The 11,481-nt window shown below is 35.3% G+C and overlaps 1 pseudogene; it reads right to left on the bottom strand.

The window, feature by feature from the left end:
* Window positions 1-403: 403 nt before the first annotated feature.
* Window positions 404-10,987, bottom strand: LOC120194486 (annotated as a pseudogene).
* Between the last annotated feature and the right edge of the window lie 494 nt (window positions 10,988-11,481).

The following is an 11,481-nucleotide window of genomic DNA, read 5'->3' as shown; positions in this document are numbered from 1 at the left end:
TCTCTACTCTTTTGATTTTATAATTGAAGTCCAATTAGTCTCTGCTTTGGTCATGACATACCCAGCCTTCTTCACATTCTTCATTTACAAATTGGACATCCCAGTCTCAGCCACATTAATATTTAGCACTTCTTTGGATACTGGTAAAAGTCTCAATCTTATACATCTCAAATTCCAGATTCCTTGTAGGGTAAGTTGACACCCCCCCCCCAAAATACTATTTGCCACCAACATTAGTTTTTAATGCAATTAAAAAAAAAAGATCTACATATGCTGATTTATTAAATTCTAGTATATCTATAACTAAAGGCTGGCTTCATTGATTCTGATTCAATAGCTCCATAAACCAAGAAAGCTTAAATTAGAAATCGCATTCGCCAATGCAAAGGACGTAATTGCTACTTGCAATCATTGCTTATTACATCAAGTTATTCAGCTTATTACATCTACGACATGCTAGTTGATATATGCATATGTACATCTTGGATTAAAGTGTTAGCAGCCTCTCATCTTGCTCTTAATATGGGGCATCACCAATAATATCTTCCCCCGCTCTGGTATTACTTTCCTCATGTTCGAAAGCACCGTTATCAGCCTGATCAGCATATCCTACATAGTCTATTAAATAATTCGATTAGCAAGAGACTGACCAATTTCTTGAGTTTAATCTGTAGGATGCCGTTGGCCTTCAGATCATCCCCCGTCTTGAATATGGGTTTTATTGCCTGGATTGAGTTATTGGCCCATGTCTCGTCCTCTGCCTTTTTACGTGGCAGGAGATTCTGCTCCTTTTCCTTTGTATGGATTTTTAACAGATTTGGTAGGAGGTTCTGCCCCTTTGCCTTTGTCTGGATTTTGACAGATTTGGTTGGAGTTTCTGCTCCTTTTCCTTTGTCTGGATTTTTAACAGCTTTGGTTGGAGGTTCTGTTCCTTTGCTTTTTTCTGGATTTTTAACAGTTTTGGAAGGTTCTGTTCCTTTTCCTTTATCCGATGAGCTTGGGGCTGCTTGACTTGAACCACGGCCTTTCTCCATGCCAGCCGCTTCATTTGCAGTCTGGCTTCGGAGTTCCTTCATAAAGTTGTTGAATCCATTTCTCAGTTTTGTAAGAGATAAGTTAAGGAATTGACTCTGAACGACTGTACCAGCTTTTACATAAAAACTGAAAACGATATTGTTTATTACCAACCATGCATCGAAATAAGCATAATTGATGCCAGAAACTTTTGACGCTGGTGGGTTTAAAATTCTAGAAAACTGCATTACAGCTTCATATAATTGGTGTCGCATTAAAAATAATAAAACATACCTCACCCTTCGTAGCTGACTTCTTGGAATTGCTTGAAGTATCGCGCTTGTGTGAAACCGTCTCTGCTGCACCCATAGACTTGCTGTCATGTGTTGACTGATCTAACTTTTGGTTTTCATTCATTTCCTGAAGAGGCAGATTCTTGGCTCAGAGAATTCCATTCAAAACAAATTCCAACATATCCAGGAGAAGTGAATTTAAGATCCGATTCCATTCTTAATCTAGGGAGCTTCATGCCTCCTAAAATGCATGTGAGTTTACCTTGCTTCTTGACTTTGTAGAAGCATCTTCAGCACCCTTTGTCTTATCCTTCCTGTGTTCAGAGAAAAACAAGTATGTAGATTTTTACCAAGTTCATAAAGAGATAAGAATGGGAAGAAAAAGAAAATGTAAACAAACATCTAAAGAGGATTATCTATTTTGAAGCATACATTATTGGCGAGTTAGCAGTTGCCAACTGTATTCAAACTCCAAAAAGTAAACCAAATCAAAGAAATGTTTTGTAACAAGTATCTACAGAATATGCCACTTGGAGAGAACCAACTTAAAGCTTACACTTTTGACTGATGATTTGGTTCACGTTGATTGCATGAATCACTCATGGAAGCAGACTTTTGCTCAGGATGTTGATTAAGATGTTTCCCTAGATCATCAACCTTTTTGTTCGAAATGATTATGTCAGCCTCTGATTGAGTTATGTCCTTGACATCTGCCTTTGTCTTTATTACACCCGAAAGTTAACATTTGATGCAGATAAAGATTAGGGACTCTAATTAAATCTTAGGAAGGCCATAGGCTACCTTTTCATCAAGCTTAGCTGGGACAGATGTGGGTCCTTGAGACGGGTTAAGTCCTACTTCCAGAGCTATCCTCTTTTCTCTTGCACTTTGAAGCTCTTCCTCTAATCTTGCAACCTTTAAGTACAGCCAGGAGCAGCAATCAAAACAGCACCATGCACATAAAATTAGTACAGCATTTGAAAATATAAATCCTTTATAAATCCTTTACCTTTATGCAACTAACAAACGAGTAATTAATGAATGCAAATGAAAATATTAAATTCCATACATTACCAAAACAAAACAAATGTACTTCCAGTAAGTATATAATTGTTCATTCTACTGCTGATATAAATTAGGACTTGTTTTAGTTAAGCCAAGTGAAAGGAATCGCATATTGAAGAAGAAAGAAAGAATGCAAAAACATCTCTCTTACTAAATTTCAAAAATATTTTAGCAGAAGAGGGTGCCTTTAATATATTTGTTTCCTTAGGATCACAATATGCATCTTTGTCACGGCAGATATGCAACCTAACATAATGCACGAAACATAAAACACAGCACACAAGAATAAACAAAGGAAAAAATCTCCTTACAAACATACCTCTTTCTGAAGAGCTAGCCGTTTCTCATGCAATGCCTTCTTTCGTTTTTCCAAGCTGGCTTCAAGAATGGTATTACCTTCAATCTAAATTAGAAGATGACTTTATATGAAAAGTTCAAAAAACATGTTGCAAAAACAATAACTAGAAAGGGTGGGCAAAGCAGAACCTCTTCAGTTAGTCTCCTTTGCAAGTCCCATTTTTCAGCCTCAAGTGATTCAACTGCAAACCTAAAATCAAGTCAAAATCAGGTTAGGTACAACAGAAAATAGAGTTATTATTAACAATGTACAACGGTCAGATCTACACTATTTTTTGCTTTTCCACTTTTGTCTAGAAAAATTAGCCATGCATGAGTTATGCAAAACAGATCATTAGTCTGCAGAGTTATGCAAGTCAAACCAGGAAAATAAGTAGTAGCAGGCAAATTTATAAAAGGTTCTTTTTTTCTACATATCATGGGGAACAACACTTACTCTTCCTCACATGGAAGATCAGGACAATCCACAGATAGTTTCTTGCTTCCCTGTAAAAGCAAACACGATAATCAAATAATTAACATATTGCAATTATAATTTAACTAATCCTTGGAAATACTCATTAGCTAACAGAAAACTAACTAGGCAAAAGCAAAACAGATCACGAATGCAGAAAATGAAAACTTACACTGCTCCTTCCCCAAAAAGCATGCCTAACATGGTGGCCAGGTCCGTTTCCAACAGCAGGCGGTTGTGTGGCACTAGAGACTGGACTACGAGTTGATGCATCCTCCAACTTGGTTACTCCATGAACTCCTTTTGACAGCTCAGCAGACTTATTGATCTCAATTGCTGAACTTTTAGTTCTTCTATTATCCTCACTCTTTTTTGAATTATCATTTACATCAAGTGAACTTGAAACTTTCTTGGTGGCTTTGACATCATCACTATTTTTGGAGGACTCAGAACTAGAGCTCGAAGATTCAGAATCCTGCAATTTTATTTTCAATTCATGTAAGTATAATGTCTCTTTTTGTTACTGATCTATTTCTCCTTCACCTTTTATAAGTTAAACGGAAATAGTACTAAAAATCAGAACGAGGGGCCACAGAAAGTACCATGACAGCGATATGTTACAAACAAAAATAGCAAAGAGAAAAACTCAAGATTCCTACAAGGGGAAAAGATGGAGAACTATACACATCTTACTCTGATATATGGTGCTGCAAAGTTCATATAGTAAGCACAAATTCAAAGGGGAAAGCAAAGACATGGAAACAATCACACAATAGAAACCTTTAGTCGCCAGATGGTGACAATGAAGCAGATACACAAGCTACAAAATCATGAAAAACAAATATTGCACTAAACAGAGGTAAATGTCTAAATAAGATTTTCTGAAGAGAAGGCTTTAATAGTCCAGAAATTTGGATCAAGTTTACTGCCATCATTTTTAAAGTCGATGAACAAGATATAAAACAAAAATGCCGGTGTAGAAAGAAGAGGAACAAACTTTATCATCACCACTTTTAACAGATTGACCACTCTCACTGCCTGTTCCACTTTCAGCAGAATTGTTATCATCATCAGACCCTTGTGATTCGTCCTCACATTCATCATCTTCATAGGACTCATCATCATCAGCTTCTTCCTCACTTTCACTTCCACTCTCGTCTGAGTCAGAGTACAAATCGGGGGAAACACAACCTTCCTGCCAACAAAATGCTGAGCTCATAACTGCAATGCAAAACAAATCCAAACCAAAGTAATAACAAATTGGAATATGGAATGAGAACAGCCAAATTCCACCGTTAGACAGTCATAATCCAATCACTTTAGATCTGTACTACAATAATAGCACATACATCCAGGACGAACAATTTTGACTTAATGATCATGCATCCTCAAAGTGTAGAAAGAAATAAACATATCAATTCTGCACTAAAGAAAAGGCCTTACAACTCATAGATTTATGCATATATACTTGCATGTATAGCGACCACAGAAAGCCATATTAGAAGCAGTTGTGCAATGATGGCAATAATTGCAGCTCACCCCAAATATTTTATCATACTGTTCCAGTAATGTTATAACAATGGCTTGAGCATGATTGGCTGCAGCAGCAGCTTGCAGCAGTTGCATTGAACCATCACCTCCCACATCAAATCATTTTCAATATCACATTCACCAGATAGAAGAGGACGAAGAAGTAAGGGTGCCATGCAGGCTGCCAGCTGAAGAGCTCATTCGATTTCATTTTGTGAGAAGCTATAGTTTGCATCATCATTAGAATTCTGAAAGAGGGGATTAAGATAAATATGGATAAGGCGGTTAGTAGCTGAGATAGCTAAAATGAAAGATGATATCTTTATTTTGGAAATAAGAAATAAGATCAAACCTCAGTTTTTTTTTATTTCCCGAAAATACATTTTCAATACATTTCCCATAATTTTCAAAAATAAAACTTAAAAGATGAAAACTGACAGAACCTTAAGAGATGTATTCTGCTTTAGAGTACAAGTTCTGGTGTGCTAGGCTTATTGATTAGTTTCTGTATTATTCCCTCTGCAAGAGATATATCCAATCTCACACTCACTCATTTAGCAAGGACCAAGACATATATCTGAGGGCTACACACCATCAAATTTCTTGTACCAACAAGAAGTTGTGGATAAACCAAATTAAAATAAGATTCACTCATCAAAACAATTAGAGAATTTTTTTTCTCAAAAGGTAGAACGAGCAATTACAAGGAAAGGAGAAAAATTGACAACCCGGCCTATTTTCCTAAGTTAAAACAATATGTAAGTGAAAATCGTCTAGAACCCCAATAAGAAACAATGAAAACTAAACTCGATTATGACTTTCAAAAGGAATTATTAACCAAATTCCAACATGGAAAAACATTTGCTTATGCCTAACATCTATCTATACTCTGTACAACGGCTTAAACGAGTGTGAAACTTCTGGCCTATATTTTTCATTACACTTATCATCCCATGTCTATTTTCATTGGCTCAGTTTGTTATTAATAATTGTACTGCATAGAAAGACAACGCCAATTGCATATCATTTAAATCCATAATATAAATTTACTTATTTTAACGCCCATATGCAGTAACAACTCTCTTTTAAATATTATCTACAATGCTCAGGAAATAAATGCAAAATTTGCGTACTGATATCATTTGTACTGAGAAAAGCATTATACTGAAAAGGGCAAGAAACTGATAGTTATGATTTATCTACCTCTGTAATAAGCGACGATTTGGCTCAGGAAACGTGTCCAATACTGCCATATGCATAGCATTGACTCTGGCACTGTGCTCAGTTCCTAATCATTGGATGATGTCCAATAACAGAATAAAAAACTCAATCTTCAAAATAATAACGTAATATATCCTAAAAGTGCAAATGTCAGAGCTCAAAAATAATTACCTTCAAAATTAGGCATCAAGAACCAATAGTGGCAAAGCATATTATGACCTCATTACAGGTTTAAGACAAAAAAAAAAAAAACCAGTTCAGAATACAACTTACTGCATGCTTCTAGTAGTGCGTTGCAGCATGATGCAGGGACAGGAGATGAAGGCAACTCCCGAATTACATACTAGAAAATGGAATGAAGCAAATTAAACAAAGAAGAACACCAGAAGAATGATTCAACTTAAATGAAAAAATCGTGTGGAATCTATTAAGGCATACCTTGACACAGTCAGCAATGACATGTGCATCCTGAGAAAACTCGGTTTTTCCTGCAAAAAATAAAAATAAAAGCATCACCTTAAAAAAGAGTTTGAAGATTGAACAGAAAGCATTGTAATGTAGAACTACAAGCATACAAAGTAGCCTGGCTTCTTGTTCTGTCCCATACAATAAGAAAGAAAATTTCCAAACATGAATACTGAATCAAATTTAAGTTCTTACAAAGCTACCTTTGATAGCATTGTTTACAGCCAAACATTAAATTAAATGAATATATTCAACGTTTAAGAAAAGAACACAACCTACAGCAGCTGAAAGCAATGAAACAAATAAAAAAAAAAAAAATGAACAGAATCAAGGACAGCGTGTATTGAACAAACCCTGTTCATATTCCCGAATTCGGCGCTCAACATCCTCACTCTGCAGCCTGCCTCAAGATCCCTTCTACTTTGACTCCTGTGAAATTATTTGAACATGACTAAAAGAATCTCAATGAAAATGAATAAAAGTGATTTGACATGTAACTTAAATCATCACACACACAGCTTCTGAGACCACTAAATTTGTGAACAATGTGAGAAGCATTAGGAAAAAAAGACATGCATTAGGAGACAGTTACCCAGTTTATGGAATTAGAACTTTCATATACTTAATTGAGATGGCAACGATTAAAAAAATATAACAGCTCACATATTCTTCTACAAATCTTAGGGCCTTCTCCAAAAATGTTGGAGCCCCATCAACATCTTCCAGGCAAGTAAATTGGTCTGTGTAAGACTGTAGATCTCACAGGCTGTTTATCATTCACTAACAAAGAGAAAGAGAAGAGCATCATTTTCTCGAATGAGAGGAAAAAATAAATCAAAACAGCCAAACAAATTAGAACCTAGAAAAACTTGATAGGATTGTGAAGAAACATGACAAAATGAAGAGATACAGTAAAACTAGAAAAAAGGAAGGTATATACAAAAAAAGGTAACTCCCAGCCAAGACTCCTGATCAGTAGAAACATGCTAAAACGTTTTCAATAATAAACTTTTATCATGAAATATTCAGTTGTTTGCATTAGGAGCTACATATGAATGGAGCTTAGTACAGATGTCATTCAAAGTATACAATTTTTCTGTAAAAATGAGCTGCATGAGCTTACTTGGTTCCTTAGAAGCATCAATTGCATCTGCCTGATCATTCCCAAAGCGCCATTTTGTCCCCCAGAACTGGTGCTTGTGATAAAGCTTCTCAAGTGCAGCGTTCCACTCGTACAAATCCTCCGAAGTTTCAGCCTGCAAAAAAAAAATAAGGAAATGCCATGTGATTTCCAAAAATCTCACTGTTATATTCATTGATTAAGCATTGAATTTTCCAATAATATCAGACACGTAATAAGTCATCTCAGCCTCAAAATCAGTCACCTGGCAAAGCCAGTTCTTAATATCGGGTTTCAGAGGATAAAGAATGCTATCAGCAGGGTATGGAGTGAAACTACTTGAATAAAACTTATATACAGAAGATGAAATTTTCCTGTTCTGGGCATTCTCTTTACACGGAGGAGTCGGTCACTCAAACCAAGTTCACACTTTTTAGGTACAAGGAAGATCTTCCACTCTTTCGGCAGAATCTTGATATATGCAGTTCAGATAGAAAGATCACAACTATTTTTCAAGCAAAGAAATGTAAAACCAAAGGGTAGTGAATCTGAAAATCTGAACAGCTTTTTGAGGAAAGTATGAAACGAAAGGGTTAAAAAAGGTAATCAGAGGAACAACCTTGAGTGTGAAGGTTCGTCCATCACGACCATCTTGAAATAGTACAGTAATGAGTTTTTTATCAGCTTTGACAAACACACTAGAAATTTTGAAAGCTGCCGCGAGTTAGTAAACGTTTCCACTTTAACGACATTCACATCTTGAAGAAGATATCACGAATTTTCTTTTCAGAAATGCAAGCCAACCTGCCTGAATTGTTGAGATCAATGCCCCAAGAGTTAAATCACTTCATTCCCCTTCTGAGAACTGGCATTCTGAAAAGTTAACAAGAGTATATAATCTTCTTCTAAAATCCTATCCAAACTGCAGCGAGAGGGAAAATAGACTACTGCACTGTATGTAGAGACGAGAAAAACACAATAGTAGGATAATAACATCCAGCCAATAAATATCAACGCATGTAGAAAAATACAGCACACTTCAGTTCTACAGTATCCGTCCAAGTCCTTTCCTCAGCCCAAGCAATAGTTAAATCATTTTTCTATTTTACTCTTCGAGGTGAAGCACTCGAGATATACCTTGTAGCAGAGGCCCCCTATCTGTCTTGTGGTGCGTTCTAAGTGGACCCATCTAATGAAGTCCCAGCTTTCCTTTTTTTGGCAGAATGATGAAAAACCAAAGAAATGATATATTGAACTAGAGAACCTTAATTGTTTCAAATTAAAGTGATTAATAACAATCATTTCTACCCTGCTAAAAACATACATCCGTACAAACTACTAATGGGTCACTTAAACTAGCATTTAATTCTTCTCGATAAGTAAATTTCATGGATTTAAAGCCACCTTAATAACTTAATTTTAGGCCACTTTTCCACTTTCGGCTCAATTCTGTCCGAAGAAGACCTTAAAACTGTAAAAGTGGTGTGAGGACCTGCTGTGTGAAATAGACACAAGAGTTTGATTTCCATTCATCTTTTCGATCGAGATATTCTAGCATCTAATTGTCATTTACAGACTCGGAATGATTGAACCATATGCTTCTGATTGTGAGAGAAATAGAGCACATAAAAGATAATCGTAGCAGATTATATCATAGCAAATTATTATCGTTTCAATTTCATCTTTTGGGTTAAGATATATTCTACCCACTAATAGTCATTCTCAGGAGACAAAATAAACTCAAGATGCATATGCTTCTGATTGAGAGAACTAGACCACATAAAATAATCGTAGCAGATTAGTATCATTCCGGAGATTCTAAGCCTGGTATAGTCTGAAAAACAGTGCATTTAACCTTTACTGTGTACCAAGAAAAACAATAGATGATGTAAAAAACAGATAAGCAAGTATCAGTGTTGAGACTGATAATCTGCCAGACTGCAAAACTTACAGGATCACTTCTGAAGAAAACCAGCGAAGTATGTGTCAAAATGAACCACCTTTCTTCCATGATGTCCATCCAATTCCTTTAATCAAATAAAAAAAGAAAAAAGGAAAGATAATAACAGATAGGAATCCAAGCCAGTATCATGGACAGAGACCTTATAATACACATTTTTTCTAGTAAATATAAGTAAAAGCAGTGCTTCACAAACGTAAGGTGAAAAACAAGTTACTAACTAAATTAAAAAAAAAGCAAAGTATACAAACCTTTTGATGATATAAAAAGTGGCCACTCTTTAAAACCTGCGCGAAAGTTTTAAACCTTGAAATGCACCAACCTTTATAATTTTGTAAAATGCATGTCTAAGAAACTCTGGAATACGGACGATATAAGAAAAGAACTTAGGAAGGTAAACAATCTAGTAATACACTTAAAATACAGGGCACGGTTCTTTCTCTTGCATCAAAATTTCTCATGCTCACTTATGCTTAATTTGGTTGGTAAGGGCTCCAATAAGCATGACAACATCAAAAGAGAACTGGTATATAGGAAATCCTTCCATGAAATGGTTCATGGCCCAAGCACATACGATATAGATAAAGTAATAATCAAAATAAATAAATAAGATATATAGATGACTAATAGACATATGTAGGAATTATGGTCACGTGCAACTTTCAATCAAACTCACCACGGGGGGAGAGCTTGCAGAGTTGCCACTGCGAGAATTCAGATTCTCCGATGGTCCTGTCGCACTGGCTGGACCTGGAGTAGCAGCAGCAGTTGCTGCATCTCCCTTGAGGGAAAACAAAAATGATTTTCAGCACGAAAATTCCTCAAAAAAAAAAAGCTTCAGAAAAGACATCAAAATTCATATATACTTGATGTCCTTGAGATGACTCCTGCTCTTCCCTTTTGGAAACCATCTTCTGCCAACGTTATACCCGCACGATCAGAACTTTCACTCCAAATATTTCCATCAAAACAATATTGTGAAGGGGAAAAATGTGTACCGATTGTGCTTGAGGCGACTCTTCCTTTTTTCCAGCCATTTTCTAGTAATGAAAATAAAAGGAACCTGAAGTCTCTGTTAAATCACTTTTTTTTTCTGAGTGCCAAATCTAGAGAGATAAAATTATCATACCTGTTGCTTGAGACGACTCTTCTATTTTCTGATATAAATAAATATAAAAAAACAAGAATCACTGAAAAATCTCTGTTAAACCACAATTAGATCCCCTCCACCCTCTATTTCTGAACACCAAAATCTATTAAGAAAAACTAATTAAAAATTAACAGAAAGGATGGAATAGAAAAGAAAACAAATGTATCTTGATCAAACCAGTTGTGCTTGAGACGGCTCTTCCTTTTTGCCAGTCCTTTTCTGATCAACAAAATAAAAACATTAACGTAAAAATCTGTGAAATTTACTATTTTTCCAATAGAAAATTAAAGAAGAAAAAGAAATAAAAGAAAATATTTGATCAAAACCTGTTGTACTTGAGAAAGCTCTTCCTTTTTTGCGGACATTTTCTAATGAAGAAAATAAAAAGGAATTAACATAAAATCTACCTTAAATAAAATTTTAGACCTTAGTTCGTCAACTTCTTTATGTTCACCGACTTCTTAAATTAAAATTTAAATCTTAAAACGAATAGAAAAGTAACGGAAGAAAATACAAAGCAAATCAAAACTTGTGCGTAACACAACTCTTCATTTCTGCTAGGCATTTTCTGATCAAGAAAAATAAAGAAATAATATAAAATCTCCACTAAAACAATGTGTAGTTCTTTTTCTTCCTTTTCTCTTTCTGAAAGCCAATATTTCTAAATGGAGATTAAAAAAAAAAAGAATAAAAAGATATGAATCAATGCCAGTTTCTGAACAAAAAATCTTTTGAAAACGATTAGAAAGTGACAGGAAAAAAAAAAAAAGGAAAATGAAAATAAAGATATCGATCAAAACTTGTTGTGCATGAGGCGACTCTTCCTTTTTACCAACCATTTTCTGATAAAAA

The sequence above is a fragment of the Hibiscus syriacus genome, unplaced genomic scaffold, assembly GCF_006381635.1.
Source record: "Hibiscus syriacus cultivar Baekdansim isolate YM2019G1 unplaced genomic scaffold, ASM638163v2 tig00116997_pilon, whole genome shotgun sequence".
Classification (NCBI taxonomy): Eukaryota; Viridiplantae; Streptophyta; class Magnoliopsida; order Malvales; family Malvaceae; genus Hibiscus; species Hibiscus syriacus.
The sequence above is the reverse complement of the archived record's forward strand: the minus strand, read 5'-3'. Positions and strand labels throughout refer to the sequence as shown.